We start from the raw sequence: 23,132 nt of genomic DNA, 5'->3' as shown, positions 1-23,132 counted from the left end.
GGTGTCACGGAGCATGTGCCGCCAATGAAACCCCAGGTAGACTCCTCCCCCGCCTTTCCCCCTGGTGGCCCTTGGCCTTTGTACTCTGGTTAGTACAACACGGGAGCACAAAGGGACAGGCCCCAGGGTGTCCTATTTCCTGTGGGCCCCTGCAGGAAACAAGTGGTATGCTCCCGAAGGAGCCCGGAGAGGCTGGGACAGTCCTCCTCCCCTGTGGGTGTCCCCAGCAGCTCTGGGAGCACCCCAAGCTCCAGGGAGTGGGGAGCCACCTGAGCCTGCGGGGCCCTGTTGTGCCTGCAGAAAAGGCCACCCCAGGGGCTGGCCCTCTTGCCACAGCCTGGTGAGGGAGAGAGAAAGCTGGGTGCTCACTCGGTGGCCTGAAGCTGTAGCTGGACATCGGGTGAGTGCTGGCACCTCCTGGGCAGGGAGCTGACTGAGGAAGGAAGGAGGGGACCCCAGGCGGCCCTCACCATTGCCCCCTTAGCAAATCCCCGTCAGCCAGCCCTGATGGGGCACAGCCTGGCTAGACACCAGGATTTGGCGGCAAATTGCCAGAGTTCAAAACCTGGTGCTGTCACATGTCGGCCATGACCTTGGGCAAATCATCTACCATCATGGTGCCTCGGTCTCTCCCCGTGGAAATGGCAGTGAAATGACCCCACCAGCTTCATGGGGTTTCAATGAGGGTTGAATAAGCTCCCTAGGGAGCCCGCAGATGGGTGTGGACAGGCTCCTGCTCCACCATGTGGTGCACACAGGTGCCGGTTCCCAAGTGAGGAGGCTGCAACCCAGAATCCTGATGGGCTGGGCCTTGTACCCAGGAGCTTGTACCCATCCAGATTGGGTACCTTCTCTAACGCATCCATCTGGAAGAGGGCTGTGACAGTTCAGATCTGGAATGTCCCCTGAATCCCACGTGTTATGGGTTAGTCTCCAGGTGGTGCTGTGAGGAGGGGCAGAACCTTTGGAGGTGAGGCCTAATGGGAGGTCTTTAGGTCTTTGGGGGCGTGTCCATAAAAGGGATAGCGGGGCCCATGCCTTCCCCTTCTGTTGCGCTCCCTGGCCATGAGGTGAGCGGTTTTGTTCCCTCACATGCTCCCACCATGATGTGCTGTCTCACCACAAGCCCAAGGCCACGAAGCCACACTGTCATGGACTGGAACAGAATAAACCTTTTTACATACATAAGCCTATTAACGTCATTATTTGTTACAGTAATGAAAAACGGACACAAGTCCCTTTAGCCAGTTCTTAACAAGATTCACATTGGCCAGCAGCGGCGGTTCTGTAGACAACACATGCATGGTGCCCGATTAGTACTAGATACTGTGGTTTTCAGCCCCTTCCCCCTGCTCAACTGTCCTCTGGAAAGAAGTGAAGCCATACTCAGTCACTCAATAGGGAGGGAAAATGTGGCACATGGCCAACGTCACCTCCATGCTGTCTCCACAAGAGAATTCCTTAGAAGGCCCAGAACTTGGGCCTGGGCTCCTTTGCTCTCAGTCTCCTGGTATGGCCCAGCCCCCCATGTCCTGACCGTCCATGCTCCCACCCACCCCTGCAGAGCACAGCCTGTCACCCCCCCAGAGGACCCTCCCCTAGATCCTTCCCACTCGCTTCTCCAAGTGGATTTCTAACTCCCTCCCCAGCTGAGGACTCTATTGAAACAGACCAGAGTGACATTTCATCATTAATACCCAATGCAGAGCCGCTGGATTGTGCAAACACGCTTCCCGGGCAGAGCCCCGTCACCCCCTCTCCTGGAGGCCGCCTCCGTTCTAATTGTTTTACTCCCCTAAATTCAGATGTAATTCAAGCTGGAGAAATGGCGGCTGGATGACATCTGCAGGCAGGGAATTATTAGTATGACTTTTTGGCGGCGTGACAGTGATGTTTCGACAATCTATACATATTGATTTAGGTCGATAATAAACAATTTGATTAGCCTCCCCATCCGTGGGCTGTCATTTCAATCACCAGCAGGAGCCAGCAGAGTGGAAGGGAGGCGGCTCACACAAGTGGCAAGAATCCTCAAAATAAGAAACTCGGCCCTGATTAGAGACCTGGCTTCAGTGAATTGGACAAGACAGCTCAGCTGCCACGTTATTAACTCCCTGGGAAAATACTCGGCCGGTCCCCGGGGCCAGCCCGCATATTCTGATGTGGATCGATAAGCAATCTCCGGTGTATATGGAATTGAGACTCGAATCATTTGTCTCTGGCTCCTTTCTCCAAAGGGAGCCCCGTGGTCCAGCCCCGGCCTGCCGCCCCAGCACCCCCGCCCCACCCCCACTCCCCTTTTAACTAATGACCCGCCAAGGAGGAGGCCAGACAGAGAGACCTCTTCCATCATCCAGAGGGGCTCTCTCAGGTGGGCCTAATGAGGGTAATGGCCTCCTTTCAATTTTTTAAAAAGGATGCCCACCCCGACGTCTTGGGGGTGAGTCTGTGTAAGTGATGGGCACGCCTCTCCATGACAGCTGTCCAGGTAATGGACAAGCTCCTCAGCCCCACAGTGTCCACACCTGATGGTGATGCTGGGCAAGAGCAGGAAGGTGACCCTGTGCCTGTGGGGGAAACGGGAGGGTGGCGGGCGGCCTCCCAGGAGTGGGGGTGGCTGGGACTGTGGCTACTTCAGGAAGGCTCCAAGCTTCCCAGCTCCTTGGGCCTCTGGTCTCGAGAGCTGCAGGAATCCTAGGGGTCCACTGGAAACCTTTAGTCAGGGACTCTGGGCCTCCCAGCTCCCACAGTAGGGAGGGCCGTGCGGTTCAGTGGTTAGGACATCCAGCTGTTACTCCTGGTGAGTCACTTCACCTCTTTGAACTTCAGTTTCTCCGTGTCACATGAGGCAATGCCTACCTTGCCTGTTGGTGGTGGGCATTCCATGAAATAACATAGGGAGGGAGCCTAGCACAGGGCTGGTGGCATAGTAGGTGCTCAATAAAACTACTTGGAGCATTGACATTGAATAATGAGTGCGATGAATCGTGCACATCGTCACTTACACATTTTCATTATTTTTATCATCAGATAAAACTTTAAAAACATAAATTCTCAGTGGGGCTAGTGGGTAGCTCAATGGTAGAGTGCTTCCCTAGCACGCACCAGGCCCAGCTTCCAAACCCAGCATTAAAAGAACAGAAAAGCAAAGTAATGGTGACATCGACCAGCGCCGCTGCCCTGCCTCACCAGGACGCTGGAGACACCGGGCTTTGCCCACCTCGCCACACCTCTCTGATCAAGGCCCCTTTCAACCACGCTCACTTGTGTGCAGCCCCTAGGACTTTCAGAAACCAGTCCAGAAGTGGCTGGTACGTGGACAGGGGACGATATCAGAGGCAAAGGCTCCTCCCCAGCTCCAAGATGCCAGGTCTCTTCCTCTCTTCAGGTGTTGGCTACCCCGGCCGAGTGAGTGACCGCAGCTCGGATTTTGTGCATCTGTGAAAGGGAGAAGCCCCTGTGGTCCATGGAGTCCCCCAGAACTGGAGAACCTTGAGGCCAATACCACAGGGCCACGGTGTCCCCACTGCATGTCACACAGAAGGAAGGGCTGCTCGGGCAGGAAGAGGTAGGGGGAGGCGCCCTGCACCCCCCTGTCCCCAGAGTAGCCTGGATGTCCACCCTGGGGCCCTGTGTCCTGAAGAAAAACAAGCGAAGGGCAGTGTCGGTGAAGCCGGGATTTGACTGTGAGAAACACAGACCTAAAATAACAAGAGCTCCACAAGATCAGGCTTTATCTCGCTTCTACATAAAAGCCGGAAAGTCGGCCAACGGGGCCTGGTGCGGCTGCTCAGCTGCACCGAGTCCTCAGGGACCCAGTTTCCTTCCAGCTCACTGCTCCCCAATCTTTAGGGTCATGCAGGCCACTTGTCCCCATGTTCCAAGATGGTGGCCGGCAGAGCCATGATCCAGGAAGAAACGTGGAGGAAACGGCACAGGAGACAGGGATGAAGGATGCATGCCCAATCTTTTTCCTTTTTAATATTTTTTCAGACGGTACAGTTGTACAAAATAAATGTGATGCTCGTACAGAGAGACCCGGTACCTGCGATTCAGTTCCCCTGTTATTGACATCTCACATCAGTGGGGTTCATTGCTCAAAATTCACGAACCGGTATTGATAAATTTTTAATTAAAGTCCATCCCTTATGAGGTTTGCTTAGGTTTTAACTCTACGTTTCTCTCTTCTCTCGTCCAGGATCTCACCCTACCACGTCCCATTTCTTCGTCCCCCTCTCCTTTGGCTCTTCTTGACTGTGACAGTTTCTCAGACTGTCCTAATATATTTTGGATAGCCTCCCCAGTTTGGAGGCGTACTGAGTCAGGTGTTTCACAGAATGCCCCTCCGTGGGAACCTGTCTGATGTCTTCCCCACCATTAGACTGAGTTTGGGGGAGGAAGGCCACAGAGATCAAGGTCATTCTATCATGGAAACCTCTTGGCGGTGTCCAGTTGTTCGATGATCATGAAGAAAGCTGCCGCTAACACTTGCACACGTGCTCTTCGGTGGCCTACCAACTCTTCCCGAAAGAACGTTCACAAAGACCATTTCAGAAACGAGATTCAGCTGGCCACACTTGGCTTCCGGGGAGGCTGGCGGTGGTGGGCACCACCCTGGGCCCTGCTCAGATATAAAGTCTTCCTTACCGTGGAAGAAGGAGGAGGAGAAGAGGTATTGCAATGGCCAGTGGTCTCAGCCAAGGGGACCTCTTGGGCATAAAGGAAAAGAGCGAACTTCAAGGACTCTGCCCCTGTCACAGAGGGTTCCAGGAAAGCATGGCCCGCTGTCCCCGAGTCTACAGAACAGAGTCCTGTGGCAGAGAAAACCTCAGTCACTCACACAGTCACCAAGACGGCTTGAGCCCCTCAGGGACCAAGGTAAGAAGGGTCCACGGCCCAGTGACGGGACCTGACCACATTCCAGATTTTGCTTGTATTTAGTGGGGAACTTATCCCGCAAGGAAGGGGCAAGTTAGAGTCTTCCCAAACTCCCGCCTCCGACACTCCTCAGGGTTGACTGTCGCATCGGAGGGCTGACCCACATAAACCACAGGTTGAGCGTGCAGACCGCCAGAGCCTTTCTCCAGGATGAGGGGTGTGGCGGGGGAAGCCAGATCCAATCGCTAGACCCAGGTCCAAAAGGGGGTGGGGCTCAGCTGGGGAGCCTATCAATACAAATCAATTCACACAAATAAATACTGCGCTTGCTGGGCAGCCTGAAAAAATAATTTTTTTGTAAGTGGGGTCCAATTATCTCTAGAAAGTGAAAAAAAAAAAAAGAAGCACCTGATCTGATATTTCCGACTCTTCCGTTCCTAAGTGAAAATTTATTCTCTTTACCTCCTCATGGCCCATAACTGGTATTCACATGACAATCGCAACACTATTTCCTCCTGCTTCGTCTTATGATGAATTAAGCACAGGTTTGGTGACCCACAGGATGTCATTCCTCGGGGGACATGGGCTTGGTTCCCTTTGTTTTCTCTGGGGGGGGGTGTCCTGCATTCAGAACAGGGCTGTGGTGGGCAGCCTGCAGGTTCAGCTTTCCACGCCACCTGGGCCACCAGGGCACTCACCAAGCCGTGCCTCAGTGGCTCATCTGTGCAATGGAACCAACAGTCTCCCAGAGTCACCCTAGAGATATAAGGGATCCAAACGCCCCTGGTCCATGCGTGGCGCTCAGCAAACGCCCAGAAAGCCTTGGATGGATATAAAAACAGATTCACTTTGGGTGTCAAAGGCATGAATTAACGCGCAAGTGTGTGACTGTTTCTCTCTGGGATAGTGCAGACAGTTAACAAGGAAAGCCTGGAGTTATGTTAATTCCCATTAATATCCTCACAGGGTGTGGGGGGAGAAGATGGACTAGCCAGCCTTGAAATGCAATCAGATCCCGTTTTTATCTCCTTGGCTACAGCTTTATTGTAGTGAAATATGTTTGCTTTAGCAGAGGGCAATCACCCTAAATAGACAATACGAGAGGCCCCGAGATGCCAGCGGGAATTTCCAGAGCCTCTCTCCCGGGCGCCCAGCTCCAAGCCGTTTGCGGGGTTTATGTATTAAAACCGCCCACAGATGCAATGGTGCAGAGACCGCTGATGGATATTTGCTGCATTAGACTCAATTTATCCCCCAGCCCTCATTGTTGCTATTGATTGATTTTTAAATTAGATGAAGGCAATCAGTAAATACCACCCAATCAAGTTCTAAAAACATACAGGAGATTAGACAATTTAGGGTAATCAATGGAAATATTCCTTGATTTGCTACCACTCAATTCTGACCATAAATTACAACTATAACTTGCAAGTTAGTAAGCTATAAAGCAACTGGATGTGACAAGAAAAACTATAAGAAATGAATTAAGGGGCTGAGGAAGCGTCACGGACGTTGTCCTATAACAAGGCGAAATGGCTCTTCCTTCAGATTTTGCATTTCGGGTTCGGCCTCATCAACAGCCATAGGTCAAGGCACAGAGGAGAGAGCGCTCAAGATGTGCCTGTCCTTTAAAATATATATATATATATCTCGAATCTGCATGTAGTGGGGATGAACCTAATTGCCATTCTTCTCCCCAACTGACAAATGTCAACAATAACCGATCAACCTAATTTTTGTGGTTGCGAATAAACGTCATATAATTTTAGGCTCAAAACCCCCACAGTTTCTTAAAACCCTCACCTACCTCACAGACACTTCCAAATGCTAATTTGAAAGTCACACTTTGGTGCTGTTATTTCCTACAAAGTCTAAAATGTCACAATAATTAAATGCAGTTTGAGACCACAAGTTCATAGTCTCCCCATGCTATATTTGTCCGCTTGTACAATCCGCCCGTCTTCCATATTCTTCAGGGAAGCTCATTCAGACGACGGGCTCCTTATTTTTCCTTTCTCTGCTCCACAGGCCTGGAATTTAGAGGTGATGGATTTGCTTTCAAGGGCTCCTGGCTTCTCAGCCAAGGCAGAGACTGCACAGCAGCTTGTATGCGTTCGTTTATTCCTTCGTTCACTCGTTCATCCGTTCGTGGGTGCACGCTAACCACGAAAGACACCAGGTTGCTCTTCTCGTCTCCTTTCCTTGGTTTAGCACTCCTGGGAGATTTGTAAAAGTGGGAAATGAACAGTCAAGCTGTGCTGTAGCTCTCTGCCTGGACCTGTGTCCTGGATCACTGAGGGAACACCAGGGGACAGCCTTCCCTGGGCTACTGTGAGCAACAAATGACGTCTTCTTGGGGAAAGTGTTTAAATCAGATGAAGGCGATCAGTAAATACTTGTGAGCGCGTGACACAAGCAAAGGTCCCGTCAACCCACTAGCAATGGTGGGAGCGAATCCACTGCACCAGAGAGTGCTCCTGGGGGGGCGCTGTGGTCCAGATTGCCTGGCCAGTGGGTTCCCTGTGACCTGGATGTTGTTAAACCTTTTTTTTTTTTCCAGTTAGTTGCTAGTATTTTAAAAATCAGGAAAAATTTCAAAGAAAAAAAATTCCATATTCTCACATTCTCTGGGAAAAGTAGAAGGTAGGCCCAGCAGCCCCCCCATTCCAATACGGTGGCCATGGCTGGGTGTGAGCAGTGGACACCTGATATAAACAGGAACGTGTTCTCCAGGGCCCAGGTGTCCACACTGCACGCTTTGGCATCCCATCTGACCTGCCTCGTTCATTGGCCCAGCCTTGGTGGGACTGTGAGTCCCCCCGACACCCTGAATGTCCCAGAATGTAGGAGTCAGCCTGTTGACTCCCACTCGAGTATAACTCCACAGGGACCAGGATCAGCCCTGCTGTGTCATTGCTGCGTACCAGGTGGCCCTTGCAGAAGGAGTGTGGCACAGGATGATTGAAGAAGGAGGCATGGCATCCCAGCAGGTGGAGCCCCCTGCACGAAGGTCCCATGGTGCTGGTCAGGGAGGCGAGGGCCTGGGAAGGTAGAGCCGGTCACAAGCCTGCGCCTCCCTGCAGCCTTCTCTGCTCAGGACGGACGGACGGACGGACGGACCTGCTCTGTCCTCCTGCGGCAGGGGGAGGGTGGCTGGAAGGCGGGATCCTTCATCCTCCCTGGCAGCCATCCCTGGTTGTTTCAGGTCTCATCACGTCCCTGGGAGGTGGAGGGACTCGGGCAGGTGGCTCGCCTGCTGCGCTTTGTCCTGGGACTCCCGGTCACAACGTCACTCACAAGTGGGCTCCTCCACACTGGGGATCTGTGACGGTGGGGAGCCCGCTTCCTCGAGGTTTCCCAAGAACAAAAACAGAGTCCAGTGTGTGTGGGGGGGTGTCTGAGCGCAGACTCAGAGGCTCGCTCTTCTCTGGTTCCAGAGTTATCACCTCTGAAAAGGACCTAAGCAGCCATTTTCTCCCAAGGAGACAGAGCCAGGGGCTGGAGTGGGGAGCCCATTGGATCAAGGCTCGGAGCTCAGCCTGTCTACCTTGAATTCCAAACTTTCCTTTTAATAGGAGCTTCCACCGTTTACTTAACTCTCCGTGCCTCAACTTTTCCTACCTGTGAAATGGGAAGCTTAATGGCGGCGGCCTCTCGGGGTGCTGAGTGATATTGACACAGTCATCACATCAGAAATTATAATCCACTGAACACTTGCTACGTGACAGAGGGTATTCTAAGCCCTGGACGTGCATGCACAGTGCACCACACCTAGTAAATACCTGTGAGTGATTGCCATATTCCTCTAACCCCATGAAGTGGGGTCCTTACATCCCCATTTGTTAGATGAGGAACCTAGACATAAAGAGGTTCTATACCTTGCCCAAGACCAGGCAGCTAGTAAGTAGAGGAGCTGAGATCCAAACGAGGCTGCAAGGTCACAGCACACATTCCCAAACTCTGTCTGCCCCCCTCCCGATTTCCAAGGGCTTCGCCCACGATATTTTTGAACTTTGTGAAATGGTGGTTTCTGAACCCCTGGAAAGTGATGCACAAGCCTATCCCAGGCTGCAGGCAGGTCTGGGCTCTGGCCCCTGGCCGGCCTCCCGGGGGTCCTCAGAGGGCTGGGGAGCCGTAGAGGGATTGCCTGGGAGGTGACGAGGAGAAGTGAGCTTTACTTTATCATGGTACAGAACTAAAAGGGCAGACCAATTAATCATGGAAGTTTCTAAAAGTGCTTTTATTTTGCCATTTAGTATGCCAGCGAGATCATTCCCCTTAATGTATACTCCTGATATTAACACGCCTTAATCCATCACACCCTGTATTATGAAATTACTGGGTTTTACTCCTGGGTCCCGCCGGAGATCATTAACCCCACCCTCCTCCCGGCCATACATCATCAGAGGGATTACCTCACGGGGCCAGGGACCCCTCTCCCCGGGCTACGCCGCAGGGTGGCCCGGTCATTTTTCCTCGCCCGTCCTGACAGACGAGGCTGTTTGCATTAGTGAGCAGATGGCTCCTGGGTGAGCAGTAACGTCACCTCCCACTCGTCACTTCTCCTTCCAGTGACCCAGGTTTCCCAGGGACACAGCCAACAGGGAGGCTGCATCCACCCAAAGTCAGGGGCTGTGTTCTTTTGTCCTGGAGCCTGTCAGGGACATGGGCTGTCGGAGATCCCCATCCTCCGGCTCATCTCCGGGGGCTGCTCTCTGGAGTCGGGGAGGCCCAGGGTGTCACGTGCCTCCCTGAGTCAACCACGGCTCTGCCACTCCGCCTCTGACACGTGCCTAGCCCCATCTGCCTTCGCCCCCCATTCCACCTCGGTCTCGTTTTGTAGGAACCCACAAACTATTTTCCAGAGTTTATGCACCTTTGTGTGTGTGTGTGTGTGTGCGGGGGGATGCCTAGGGATGGAACTTGGGGCACTCGACCACTGAGCCTCACCCCAGCCCTGTTTTGTATGTTATTTGGAGACAGGGTCTCACTGAGGGGCTGAGCGCCTCACTGTGGCTGAGGCTGGCTAGGAACTCTGGATCCTCCTGCCTCAGTCACCCGAGACACTGGGATTATAGGCGTGTGCCACCGCGCCTGGCTTATCATCCGTCTTTCGTTGACAAGGACAACTTGTACCTATTGATGGCATACAGGGCTAACTCTTTAGCATGAATCTCTTCACATAATTGGTGCCTGTTTGTGTGTGCCCGGTGAGAACACCCAAAACCTGCTCTCGGCAGTTTAAAAACATACAGCACCTTGTTATTAACCGTGGTCAGCACGTCCTACATGGATCTCCTAAACTTATTCCTCTCGCCTAACTGAAATTGTGTGTCCTTTGACCAACATTTCCCAGCGCCCCTCCACCCAGCCTCTGGAAGTGCCCCTCTGCTCTGTTTCTGAGTTTGACAAATTTGGATTCCACACCTAAGTGAGATCTTGTCATATCTGTCTTTCCAATAACCTGAATCATTTTACTTAACGTGATAACCTCCAGGCTCATCCGTCTTGCTGTATAGTATTTCTTTTCTCCATTGATCCATTGATTGATTGGGTACTAGGGATTGAACCCAGGGGCTTTACCACTGAGCCATATCCCAGCCCTTTTTGTATTTTTTATTTTGACACGGGGTCTCACTGAGTTGCTTAGGGCCTCGCTAAGATGCTATGGCTGGTCTCTAACTTGGGATCCTCCTGCCTTAGCCTCCCAAGTTTCTGGGACTACAGGTATGTGCCCCCATGCCCGGCTCCTTTTTTCCTTTTTAATGCTGAGTACTATTCCACTGTGTGTATGTACCACACTTCATCCACTCGTCCCCTGGTGGACACTTAGATTGATTCCATGTCTTGGCGATTGTGAGCCATTAGCCTGGGAGAGCAGATACCTCTTTGCACGCTGATTTCTTTTCCTTTGGACACAGACCCAGGAATGGGATTGACAGATCACCTGGTAGCTCTGTTTCCCTTGCTTTGGGGGAGCCTCCACACCGTTCTCCACGGTGGCTGTTCTAATTTCCAGTCCCACCAACCGTCGCAGGCCAGCCCACTTGGGAAGCCCAAACCTAGTATCCGTCTCTTCTTCTCGTGCTTTCCCCCAGCCCAGCCCACCCCTCGGGAACTCCTGCTGCCTCTACCGACAGACAGCCTCTCGAGTCAACCCTTTCCCTCCTTGGCCCGCGCCTTCCCTCCTCCCCGCCTGGGTCCCCTCAGTGCTCCACCTCGGCTCCCTGTTGGTCTCCGCCATGAAGACGGCACAAGGCTGGCTTCCTCAGGGCTTGCCCTGCTGCCCGCTGAGGGCACAGAGGACATGGCCTCCACCCATCTGTGTGGAGCCGGTGCCAACCCTGGAGAACCCGGCCAGCCACACCTTGGCCTCGCTCCATGGGGACAGCGCCTGGGCTGGGCCAGGGGCCCCCTCAGGACATGCTGGTGTGGGGTGAGGCCCCAGGTCTCCTCAGAGGGCAGCTGACAGGACAGTGAGGCGCTGACAGCGCGGCTCACAGCAGGGTCCGTGCAGGGGCTTCAGCTAGGGGGGCCCGGGTCCCAGAAACTCCGGCAGGCTTTGGGGTCACTCTACAAAAGGGGATCCTAGTTGGAGACAGATGGTGATCCCAGGAGGGAGGCAGAGAGAAACCAAGACACGGAGGGAGGGGGGACAGCATGGAGCGTGTCGGGGTGCTGGGAGGCCACGCGTGACTGGGCCCAGTGCCACCGGGGACCCCTGAGGAGGCCTGCAGAAGACACCTGGTTCAACTCCCAGGAGGACCAGGAGGTGGGGCCGCTTCCCCACCAGCTGCCATCCCCAGGGACTGAGGTGGGCCCCTGTGTCCTGCTTGCCACCCACACACGGGCACACGCGTGTGCACACACATGCACACACCAGCACACATGCTACCTGGTTAGATGCTGTCATTTCCTCCTTTTGATGTCTGAGGGAAAGAGAAGGAGGCACCTGTTCCACCCGCCTGCAAGGAACCCCCAGCAACTGCAGGTGAAAGGCCGAGAGGACACAGGTTGGGTGTGGGCAGAACCTGCTATAGAGTCACCATGGACGTAGACCAGGGCCACCATGGGCCCTCACTCTGCAGGTCAGTACCCCAGTGTGACCTCCAGGTGGTTCTGCATTGCAAAGTCCCCAGGCAGCCAGACAGGCGCAAATCCAAGGAGCGCTCCCAGCCGTCCCCGCCTGGCCTCGCCCGCTGGCCTTCAAGGCAGGGCTTAGGACCTGGATACTGGGGGCATCGATCCTTAAATAAAAATCTTTATTCGTATTTGCTTACAATCTCCTCCACCTGCACAAGGGTGTGCTACTGCGTTTCATCCTCACGGGAGCGCTAAGCAGCAAGCGCCACAATTGTCCACTTTAAGTGGCCTGCCCACTGTCCCAGGAGAGAAAGGTCACATCCGTGTTCACAAGCTCTGAGGATCTGTGAGGACGCTCTCCCCCGCAGGACAGACTCCTAAGCCACCGTGCATTTGCACCACAGACCCAAATGTCATCCCGAACACCTCCGTTATCCAAGGGCCGCACTCGCTACTGACCCGGTGCCCATCCACTCGAGCCCTGCAGAGGGTTCACGCCAGTCACGCTCCCCAGCCCTCCAGAATGTGAGTCCCTGGTCCGAGAGGAGGGAGGGAAGGCCTGAGGCCTGCAGAGATGGGCCTCAGGCAGCTGCTCTGACCGAAGGCCACGGTCAGACCAAAGCATGCCAACTGTGGACGCGTAACAAGCCCCAAGTCAGGACATCTTTGCTCTCTGGCCTTGGAACTCAGCCGGGCATGTCAGAAGCGCGCTAGTTTGGCCGCCCTGCTCCCAGGTCTGCATTGACTGAGACAGATGGGGTCATGGCCACAGCTCCTTTCCCACGTCTTTGTCCCTGGGTCCTGTCCAGGGAAAGAGCAGGGCACCTCGGGAGATGCTAGGAACCACCTGGAGCAGCCGACATCCACAGGCCGCTCAAGAGAGACACGTACGTGTCATGTTGCTTTACCGTTAGCCCTTTGCACAGAGAGTCCGTGTGGTTGTTCTCCCCACATCAACAGGGAAATGCCTGGTTATAGATTAATGGCCAAAGCACAAGTTGTTCTGGAAAATTTTTGGTTGCAAAGTCAGAAACCACATTGTAACCAGCAGCACCAAAGGTCAATGGGCAGCTGGCTTATCAATAATCCAAGATTGCAGTGTTCTTGGAAGAAAAGACGTGAATGAGGGTTACTGGACTTTGTAACACTAACACCAAAATGACCTGGCTCATCAGGGTTGGAAAACCCACAAAGGATCCTGCCATAGAAGCTGCCTTGGAGGGGCCATGAGTTAGGCTGACCTTCTGGGATTTCCAGGAACAGGATAGATGAGCTGTGGCTTGATGATTGGAAGAGGCCAAGGTCAAGATCAGACCATGGATTGGTCTGTTTTCCGTTAATACAACAAAACGTCTGAGGCTGGGTAGGTTATAAAATGAAGAGGTTTCTTTAGCTCACAATTTTGGAGACTGAAAGTCTCAGATTGGGCAGCCCTATTAGTTCAGCCTCTGGTGAGGGCCTCATGGTTGGAGGCTTCATGGTGGAAGCACAGGAGAGGGAGAGATCAGTGGGGAGAGAGGAAGTCCGCACATAGGAGCCAGACTGGCTCATTTGTCACAACCGTCACTTGAGGGAACTCACTGGGCTTCCCCAAGAATCATGCCAATCCCTTCCAAAGGCAGCACCCCCAGTGACCCAGTGACCTTGCAGTAGGTCCTGCCTCTTAAGGGCACCCCCTGTCCACATTGCCACACTGGGGACCCAGCTTCAGCACATGAATCTTTGGGAGACCAACCACATCCAGACCATGGCAGGCCCCACCCTGAGTCCTCCGCAGGATTGAGAAAACTCTGTCTGTCCCTCTTGGCCTCCGTTTCTCCCACACCACAAGGGACTAGTTGTGAAGCAATGCATCATCCATATTGGACATGGCTAGACACAGGGAGGTATTTATTCCCCTCAGGTAACATTCTAGACAGTGAAATCGTTTACCCTTGTTAGGTGCCAAAATTCACCCTTTTCTAGCCAAAGTCATGGAAATCTTTTATAGTTTTATGTAAGTCATTTTGGAGACGTCAGAGGACACTCCTAACCTCTTGGCAGTGGCTCATCTATTGTGGCCAGGGCTCCAATACTGAGTGGGCCACTTCCTTCCTGTGACCTTGGGCTCACTTTAAGCTCGTATCTAAGCTCACATTTAACCCCTCGAGCTCCTCAGACACCAAGAGAAAGCAGAAGCTCATGGTGTGGCTGGCCTCCAGCGACTCCACACAGGGGGCTGGTGAATGAACGGAAGCCATGTGTACAACCAAGCTCCTCTGCAGCGGATCCCAGGTATCTCCCCCTTGCCCGAGTCTGCCCATGGCTGCCCTCCCTGATTTCAGCTTAGATGTGGTCCTCCCACCAAAGCAATCTCTGGCCACTGTCTAACAAGGACTTCCCCGTGAATCTCTCTCTCTCTCAGCATCGTGTTTATTTACAAAATCTGAAGTTTTTACACAGCTACTTGATTGTCTCCTTACCTGTCTGTGATCCAGTATTCCCACCAGACTCTAAGCTCTTAAGGGGGAAGAATTTTTGTTATGTTTTGCCCACTACCATGTAACTAGCCAGTGCCAATCACAGGGTGGGTGGAAGGATGGATGGATGGATAGATGGATATATGGGTGGATATGTGGATGGATGGATGGATGGATGGATAGATGGCTATATGGGTGGATAGATGGATGGATGGATTTATAGATGGAAATGTGGATGGATGGATGGATGGATGGATGGATGGATGGATGGATGGATATATGGGTGGATATATGGATGGATGGATTTATAGATGGAAATGTGGATGGATGGATAGATGGATGGATGGATGGACAGATGGATAGATGATATATGGGTATATATGGATGGATGGATGGATGGATGGATGGATGGATGGATGGATGGATGGATGGATAGATGGATATATAGGTAGATATATGGATGGATGGATTTATAGTTGGAAATGTGGATGGATGGATGGATGGATGGATAGATGGATATATGGGTGGATAGATGGATGCATAGATGGATATATGGGTGGATAGATGGATGGATGGATTTATAGTTGGAAATGTGGATGGATGGATGGACGAAAGGTCATTGTGAGGAGCAATTGAGAGATCAAGTATGAAAATGCTTCAGAAATTATAAAATGCAACATTTTTACTGTTATTTGCATGTGCATGTAACATACTTGATCATATTTTGTGAACATGCCACTGCAAAATACTAGTGCCAGCCACTGTGATAAATGCTTCACAAACATCGTTGTCTCCCGTCCTCCAGGTCTGCCTCAGGGATGAATTATGCAGAAATGGGGAAACGGAAGCTGCAGTGAGGTCAATGGACTGCCCACGATCCCAGGGCTGGTAAGGATGGGACTCGAGCCCAGATAAATCTGCCTGAAGGCTTCTCCTCTCCTCAAAATTACTCCAAACTTATCATCAGTAAAATAACTATAGCGAAGTCCTCATGGTCACCAACCAGTGTGAAGCCAGACACCCTTACCCCATGGGGCCATGGCCAATTCCTGAGCCACTGTGTCTTCTTTCTGAAGCTGCATCTGTTCTCTCTCACGGTCAGTTGTCCATTCTTGCTGCTGTCATTGAGGAACTTCACCTAACATCAATTCACCTCTAACGAACCACTTTTAATATGAAACTGATTCCTGTTAAAATTGGGTGTGAAGTGGAGTCGAGCTGGGGATGTGGCTCAGTTGGTAGAGTGTTTGCCTCACCTGCACAAGGCCCTGGGTTCAATCCCCAGCGCCACCAGAAAGGAGAAAGAGAGAAAGAGAGAAAGTAATCTTTCTAATTTCCGTAAAGGAAAAAAAATTTAAAAAAAAATAAAGCCAGAGCCAAGAATTTCTTAGCAGGGAAGAATGTTCGTGAACTAGTAGCCATCTTCTCTACCATGTTTTTAACAAATTCTTTTCTAATTCCAGGAAGTTAATCCAGAGAGTTGGAATTTGGGGGATAGGTGGTATCCAGATAAGCAGGGACCATCTTGCTTATTTTGTAGGGTTCTTTAAAAACAGGTATAAGAGATCAAAAATCAAAGTACTGTGGAGAAAAACATGGAAATTTGAAGTTCCAAATACTTAATATACTACTACTTAACATTTATTGCAAGTTCAATATGGTGCCAGAGTGATTTTACCACATTTTAAAATTTAATCCTCGTCCAACCCTCTAAGGTAGTGAGTATCAATGTGCCTTTATGACAGAAATAAATGCCAGTTCAGAGAGGGTGAGGGGCTGGCCCCGTTGAAACTGGGGCTCTGGGTCCCCGAGGCAGAATTGCAATACTTATGGCTGCATTTCCCAGAGTCAAAACCCAAGATTCCCCTGGAGGAACTCACTGCAGCAGAAACAAGGCCATAAGTGACCCAGAGAGGGGAGGGCCAGCTTCAAAGTCTTGTGACTAAATTCAAGTCTATGCCCATTTGTGACTGGGTTTGGATCCAAAGGGCCATTTGAATCTTTCTCTTCACCCTGATGGCAAGGGCTGAGGCTGAAAGCCAAGAGTCCCCAGAGGAGCCGATTGTATATGGATCCTTCTCTTCTGGGAAGAGGACGGTGAAATCCAGATGGAAGTGGTCTCCACAAGTCCCCAAGCTTGTTCAGGCATTTGTTGTAAAGTGCAGATTCCTGGGCCTACCCTTAGGCCCAAGGACCTAAAATTCCACATTCTTAATGAGGGCCTCAAGGAGGATTGGATGACTGGCCCGTTTGGAAAACTACTGGTATCAGAGAGAGAAAGCGTAGGTTTGGGGTCTAGGCTAGGTTGAATAGCCGTAGATCATTTCGAAATCAATGACCACCTGGAAATTCAAAGCATGACTTTATCCTGAAACAGGGTCTTTGTGGGGGTGATTTCAGTCAGTTTCTTTTGTTGACCATCGTTAGGCTCTGCCGAGTAACCCAAACCCTGAACTAGAGAACTCTGAGTCCATGCTCCTAAGGGGGAGTAGAGGGTGAGGATGCCGTAAACCGTGGTCTCGATATGTTTCATCAGACAGCACTGTGCAATGTGTGTGTGGGGGGTGTTTTACGTGTATGTCTCTTTGAAGACACCTTATTTAACACATATTGCTGGTTCCTTCACTAAGAACTCATGGCCAACGAGTACTACAACTGTGCCTGAGTGACGCTTATCCAACATTCATATCGGTGAGCCAGCTTTCCATTCCTGTGATCAAAATACCTGACATGAGCAACGTAGATGAGGGGAAGTTCATTTGGGGCGCTGCTCCATTTCAGAGGTTCAGACGATGGTCAGATGGTTCCGCTGCCCTGGGCCCCAAGGGGAGGGAGAAGGTCATGGTGGAAGGGCAGGTGGAGGAGAACTATTCAGGTCACGGGAGCTGGGGCAGAGAGAGAGCGGGGAGTCAGGGACAAGACACGTCATCCCCAAGAACATGGCCCTAGGGACTTACTTCCTCTAGCCACGTCCTACCTGCCTAGAGTTTCCACCAGTAATTCATTCAGATTATTAACCCATCAAACGGATGAATCCACTGAGATCAGGTCACCGCTCTCAGGAGCGAACTGTTTCACCCCTGAACATTCCAGCATTGTCACATGAGATTTTGGGGGACACCTCACATCCAAACCATAACCCGTATCAGCCATCTTGCCCTCATGAACACCTCACTTCAGTACTGGGGCCATTTTAAACAGCAAAATCACCAACTTGAAGCAAAAAAAAAGTGCAAAAAAAAAAAAAGAAAAAAGAAAAAAGAAAAGAAAAAAAAAACATGCTACTAAGTAAGCTTCCAAAGGGACACTTGTTAATGAGGCTGAACCAAGAAGGCCGGGCATTGCCTTCTTTGGCCTCAGCTGGGACTTTGCACGCTGGGCAGCTCACATTTTTCACGTCTCCGTGTGGATCTGCAAATGACCACGTGTATTGATTTTGGGGTTACGAATAAATTTTCATGAGTAGTTAAATAGCAAATACAGAATCCACAAATAATAAGGATTCACTGTAGTTAAGATAAAGTCATACCAGATTCAGGTGGGCCCTAAACCCAGAGAGGACACACAGAGGGAGACAGGCAGAGTAGGAGATGGAAGAAGGCCGTGTGCGAACAGCCGCTGAGGCCAAAGGATTGAGCTGCAAGCCAAGGACCCCAAGGCCTGCCAGCACCCACCAGGGCCTGGAGGAGCAAGGAAGGACCCTTCCCGAGAGCCTGCTCAGGGAGCATGGCCCTGCCACTCATGGATGCCAGATCTGCAGCCTCCAGAGTGGCAAGAGAATACCCTGGGAAATCAGCACAGCTTTGGAACAGACAGGTGCCAGCCTGACTCCAGGAGCGAGAGGTGGTGAGGTCCCAGGGAGTCCCTTCCCACTGGGGGACCCAGGCAGCTGCCAACCCTACAGCCTTGCACCAGGTCGGAATGTCTGCAAAGACTCTGTGGAACCAGAATGCGTGATATCATCAGTTCAGCGGGTTATTATCCGAGACTCCAGGGTCCCAAATCATGTTGTAGCAGCCTCACAGCAAGCACTGGGCACAGGGCTGTCCCCACATCCCTGCTGGGGCTGCTTCTCCCACCAGACTCCCACCCGCCCCCCAGCCTTGGTCTGCCAAGGAGATGGAGATTTCCTCTTCACTGCATCCTCAGTAGCAGCGTAGAGGACGCTTCTCTCTGGTGTCCCATAGATTGTACCTGTGGACTTACAGGTGAGTGTGAGCTCCTATCCACAATTCCTATCTTCTGGGGCAGAAACATCCTGGTCCAAGTCGGTGGCAGGTTCCTGGCACATGGAGCTGCTTAGTGAATAATCTGGAGTTATCCACCAAGTGGTGAGGCGGGGCAGGTCCTCAAGGACAGGGAACTGTCAAGGCCCCTTCTGGCCATCTGGGCCCTGGCAGTCTGAGAGGAATGAATGAGCCGGTCAGGGTGAAGCCCCTCCCATCACAGCTGAGGGGACAGGAGCAGCAATGGTACGAGAGCAAGCAACCCCGGGGTGCGCAGCCAGGAAACAAGCATGAGGCTACCACGCTGCTTCTGGGGGCTTCTTCTGCCCCCCCCCCCCCGAACATCTGCATCAGGCCCCGGTGATCCCTGTACCAACTTCTGCCCTAGGGCAGGTATGACTGACTGTCCACTGCTTCTTCTGAACTCGGGTTTTTCCCATGTCCCCTGGCTCCGCATTCCTTCAGAGCAGGCTGGCCGGTCGTGAGCGAGGTGGTGGGCACCACTGAGCACCTCTGGGCCTGGGTGGGTCAGAGGGCACAGACAGGACCCGACGGCTGGAGAGATGCCCAAACAGTTAGGAGACCCTCTCCCAGGAACCCAGAGCTAGGTTCTCATGGGGAGGACCCCGCCAGGTCCAGCCCTCCTGCCTACCCCTTCAAGAAGCACAGAAGGGCAGAATAGGGAGGACCCCCAAGAGATGGCTAATCCCGAATCCCACACTCAGGTCCAGGCAAGTCACAAAGTGTGTGACCAGACAGGTGGGTGCCTCCAGGGGGTGGCTGGCCTGTGGACGCACCTGGAAAGAGGACACATGCCGTTGTCATTCATGACCTTTGATGTGGCACCCAATTCCAAGCCTCTGGAGACCAGCCTCAGCTGGTGTGTCCATTTACTCCAGTTCCCTTGTGATCCTGATGGAAACTCTGGCTCCTGGATAGAGGTACGGCCACAGGGGTCAGGAGAAGCAGCTCTGCTGACTCACCAGACCATCGTCTTGGGTTTATTTTTTTCAGCTCTGGAAATCTGAACAGAAAAAAGCGAGGAAGACCTTACAGAAAGCCCCTCTGCACAGGCGGGGAAACCGAGACCAGAGAGAAGAAACACACCGTGCTCACTTGGAAAGTGGAGAGTGTCAGATAGATCAAGGGATCCAGCTGAAACGTGACCTGTGTGTGTATGAGTGTTGGGGTGATTGTGTTCCCCTCTTTCGAGCATTCTGTGAAGGCAGAACTGTACCTGGCTCCTAGTAGATGCTCAGTAAATTAATGGGTTTTCTGGTGATTACAGATTTAGAGAACCTGTTTTGGAAACTTGGAGGCTCACAAGGTGTCCACCTGGTATCCATTACCCCTGGGAGGCTTCTGAACCGTCAACATTTTTGTCCCAAATTCCTGAGCATTCCCCAATGGGCCAAGTCCAACAGGACGGCTCCAAATTCATAATAAGTATGGAATAAACAGAAAGCAGCCCAAGGTGAGTCATCCATTAATCATAAACAAAACAGGTCCCGTCCCGATCAAGGACACATCAGCACACACCATAAAAAAGAAAAGTCAGTCAAGAGTTGCCCAATCGCTTTATTTAATATTAACTATGTGATGTGTTTTTTCTTCTGAATTCTGAGAAGGATTGCTTCCCACTCTCGGGTTTTATAGGAATGTGATCCAAAATTAATTTTCCTTGAGTACACGGGTGCCTGCTTTGCGGATGCTGCGAGGGAGACCAGGGACTCACAGAGAGGACGCCCAGCCATGCAGCATGGAGGGGACTCTGTCCTGAGTCACTGCTTCAGTGTTGCCTAATGCATTCGGGGAACACAGACCCACACCCTCCGGGCCTGTCCCTGGAGAGTACACACCTCACTGGGATAACAACACCGTGCCCAGCCGGGCACGGTGGCGCAGGCCTGTCATCCCAGTGGCTCTGGAGGCTGAGGCAGGAAGATCGAGAGTTCAAAGCCAGCCTCAGCCAAAGCAAGGTGCTCAGCAACTCAGGGAGACCCTGTCTCTCCATCAAATACAAAATAGGGCTGGGATGTGGCTCTGTGGTGGAGTAGCCCTGAGTTCAATCCCTGGTGCCCTCAATAAATAAATAAATAAAGCTCACGAGTGGCCACGTAACCCGCCCTCTGTTGCCAGCGCTGGGCTGAGGCTGCTGGGGGCGTGCATGTCAGGCGCACCCCTCCCTCACACTCGGGCTGCTTGGGTGGCCTCCCGCCATGTGTCCTAGGATGCAGGCAGGTCAAGGGGTACAATCCCCCAGAGACACGCTGAGTCTCCAGGTGTGGGTGAGGCCCACCCTGAGCCTCTTGGCTTGACCGACGCCCGTTAGCAGTGGACAGAAGGCACCATGCTTCTCAAGGACAGCTGCCCTTTCATGACTGGACATCTCTCCTCCAAGGCCACTTGTCACAGTGGAAGACTCTGGGTTTGCCCGACACCGCCCTCTGTGCTGGCCGGGACGCCTGAGCGTCTGTCTCCTCCCTTCTCCACCAGCCCCCTTCTCTGAGGAGATGCGGAGCCCCACGGTGCTCCCCGAGGAGCGGGCACAGGGCCCGACTGGCACGGGCACGCCCCCCCACCCCGCGCCATCTGCACAGCGTGGGAACACTGCGATTCATGGGGAGTCTCAGGAGTTTGCGCCCCAGAAAGCCCAGAGATGGAGGGAAAGAGAAAGGGATGAGAAGGAAACCTGACACAGATTACCTGCTGCTCGCTGGAGCACAATGAGGCGGTGGAAACTGCCAGGGCGAGTCTGGCTGGTACCCCTGCCCCAGAGCAGGGGGGCTGGCCTGGCAGGCGGGCCTGGGCTGGCGCGAAGCTCAAGCTTGCCTCGGGCACCATCTGGAAACCCCAGGCTGTCGGACAGGACGGATCCAGAGAGATCGTCTTGCACAGGAGTTCCGAGTTCTGGGGACCAGCAGGCTGTGTTAGAATCACCTGGAAGCTGGCAAAAGTGCAAACAGCCGGCTCTTACCCTCCTTACCTCGGGATCAGACCATCGGGGGTGCCGGCAGGACAATCACATTACTTTTTTCACACCAGGCGTGACCCTGGTGCAAAGCCTGCTGGGAATCACGGTTTATTTGACAGCTTCCTCATTTGACAGAGGAGGAAATTGAATCCAGGGAGGAAAAAAGGCTTTGGCCAAGGTCCCTCAGAGAGTTGAAAACAGCCTCTTGACTTCTCCCTTCCTTCCTCTCTCCTCCCTCTTCCTTCCTTCTTCCACTCACGCATTCATTCAATAAACGCTTGTTGAGGACCCACTATGTGCCAGATACTCTGTTAGCTACAAAAACAGCCCTGAGCCTGCTCCTGCTAGAACAAATACAAATAGATCAGCATTAATCAAATAATCACGCCCACAAATGTAACATTACCACCGTGACCAGGGAAGGCCCAGGGCAGGCGATCTGGGGGGACTGCGTAGGTGCTGTGCAGAGGCGGCCTCAGTGTCCTCATCTGTCAAATGGAGTCTCTTCGCTGGCCCTGCCAACTTCCCCACCTGCCCAGCCCACACAGGACGATAGCAGGGAACGGACTTATGTAAACATAAAAGTAATTCTGCAAATGCTGGGCTTATCCTGACTCTGATAGGCATTCAATAAATGTTTGTTGAATCGAATTGCTGAATTGAATTATTCTACAAAAATAAAGCAAGGATTAGCAGGAATCCCCAGCACCAACCCAGCGTTCATTCAGTTTTCCTGTTTGTGCTGATAAGACACAGGCTGGGTCTGCCAGACCTAAGCAAAGACCAGCAGAAGGACTGCCTTCCGCAGTCAGAGCTGGAGGGACCCCAGGTACCATCTGGTCCTACCCCCTGTCAACGGCACCGAATGGGAAAGCGAGGCCCCGGCCAGGGACACAATTATTCCAACCCACAGGGGCAGGACCCCGGCTTCCTGTGTCTCAGAGCCGTTGAGTAGAGGACATAATAAGGGTCGATGGCAGAGAAAGAGAAAAGTGGGTTTGTCCTGGGTACCCAGATGCTGAAGGCTGTTATTTTGTGTGTGGAAAATCCTAAAGATGGAAACAACTTCCATGTGTCAATTAATGTTCTACTGTAGGATCAGTCCCCCATTTCCCAGGAGCATTTTTTCCACAGGTCACAGCCAACAGTAAGTGTGTGTGTGTGTGTGTGTGTGTGTGTGTGTGTGTGTGTGTGTGTCGCTTTCACCATTTTCCATTCTGGTAAAATCACCCGGTTTCCCCTTGGGGAACGGCCCTCTCCCTGCCCATTCTTCAGTCCACGAGGGAGGTTTAGGGACGGGAGACTCCACTGGCTTCCAGAGAAGCTAGGCCTCTGTCTGAGGCCCAGCCAATCAGCTTATTCCAACTCCCTGGCCACAGAGATGGGTTCAGGGAAGGACAGGAGACTCAAGGTGGTCCAATGAGAGTCAGCCCTGGGATTTTACTTGAAGCCCTTGGGAAACGTGCACGGTATCTCCACGGGTTTTGGTAAGCTGGTAAGATGTCACCCCGA

The 23,132-nt window shown here is 52.4% G+C and overlaps 2 long non-coding RNA genes and 1 other non-coding gene across 5 annotated transcripts; 2 read left to right on the top strand and 1 right to left on the bottom strand.

Annotated features, from left to right (window-relative positions):
- The first annotated feature begins 130 nt into the window (after positions 1 to 130).
- LOC144370854 (uncharacterized) lies at positions 131 to 21,912 on the top strand. Of its 2 annotated transcripts, none has more exons than XR_013430877.1 (4): positions 131 to 400; positions 4,199 to 4,878; positions 15,226 to 15,308; positions 19,661 to 21,912. It is a non-coding gene; the product is annotated as an uncharacterized LOC144370854 (long non-coding RNA). The 2 variants fall into 2 exon arrangements; XR_013430876.1 differs by having other exon boundaries at positions 15,226 to 18,628.
- On the top strand, positions 15,641 to 15,713 carry Trnav-cac (transfer RNA valine (anticodon CAC)). The gene has a single exon. It is a non-coding gene; the product is annotated as a tRNA-Val (tRNA).
- On the bottom strand, positions 16,046 to 19,749 carry LOC120887991 (uncharacterized). Of its 2 annotated transcripts, XR_013430875.1 has the most exons (4): positions 19,444 to 19,749; positions 19,051 to 19,165; positions 18,627 to 18,821; positions 16,046 to 17,305 (listed from the first exon to the last, which is right to left on the bottom strand). It is a non-coding gene; the product is annotated as an uncharacterized LOC120887991 (long non-coding RNA). The 2 variants fall into 2 exon arrangements; XR_005731431.2 differs by having other exon boundaries at positions 18,627 to 19,165; positions 19,444 to 19,698.
- Positions 21,913 to 23,132: the final 1,220 nt, after the last annotated feature.

This window comes from Ictidomys tridecemlineatus, chromosome 15, assembly GCF_052094955.1.
Source record: "Ictidomys tridecemlineatus isolate mIctTri1 chromosome 15, mIctTri1.hap1, whole genome shotgun sequence".
NCBI lineage: Eukaryota > Metazoa > Chordata > Mammalia > Rodentia > Sciuridae > Ictidomys > Ictidomys tridecemlineatus.
This window is presented reverse-complemented; position numbering and strand designations above follow the sequence as displayed.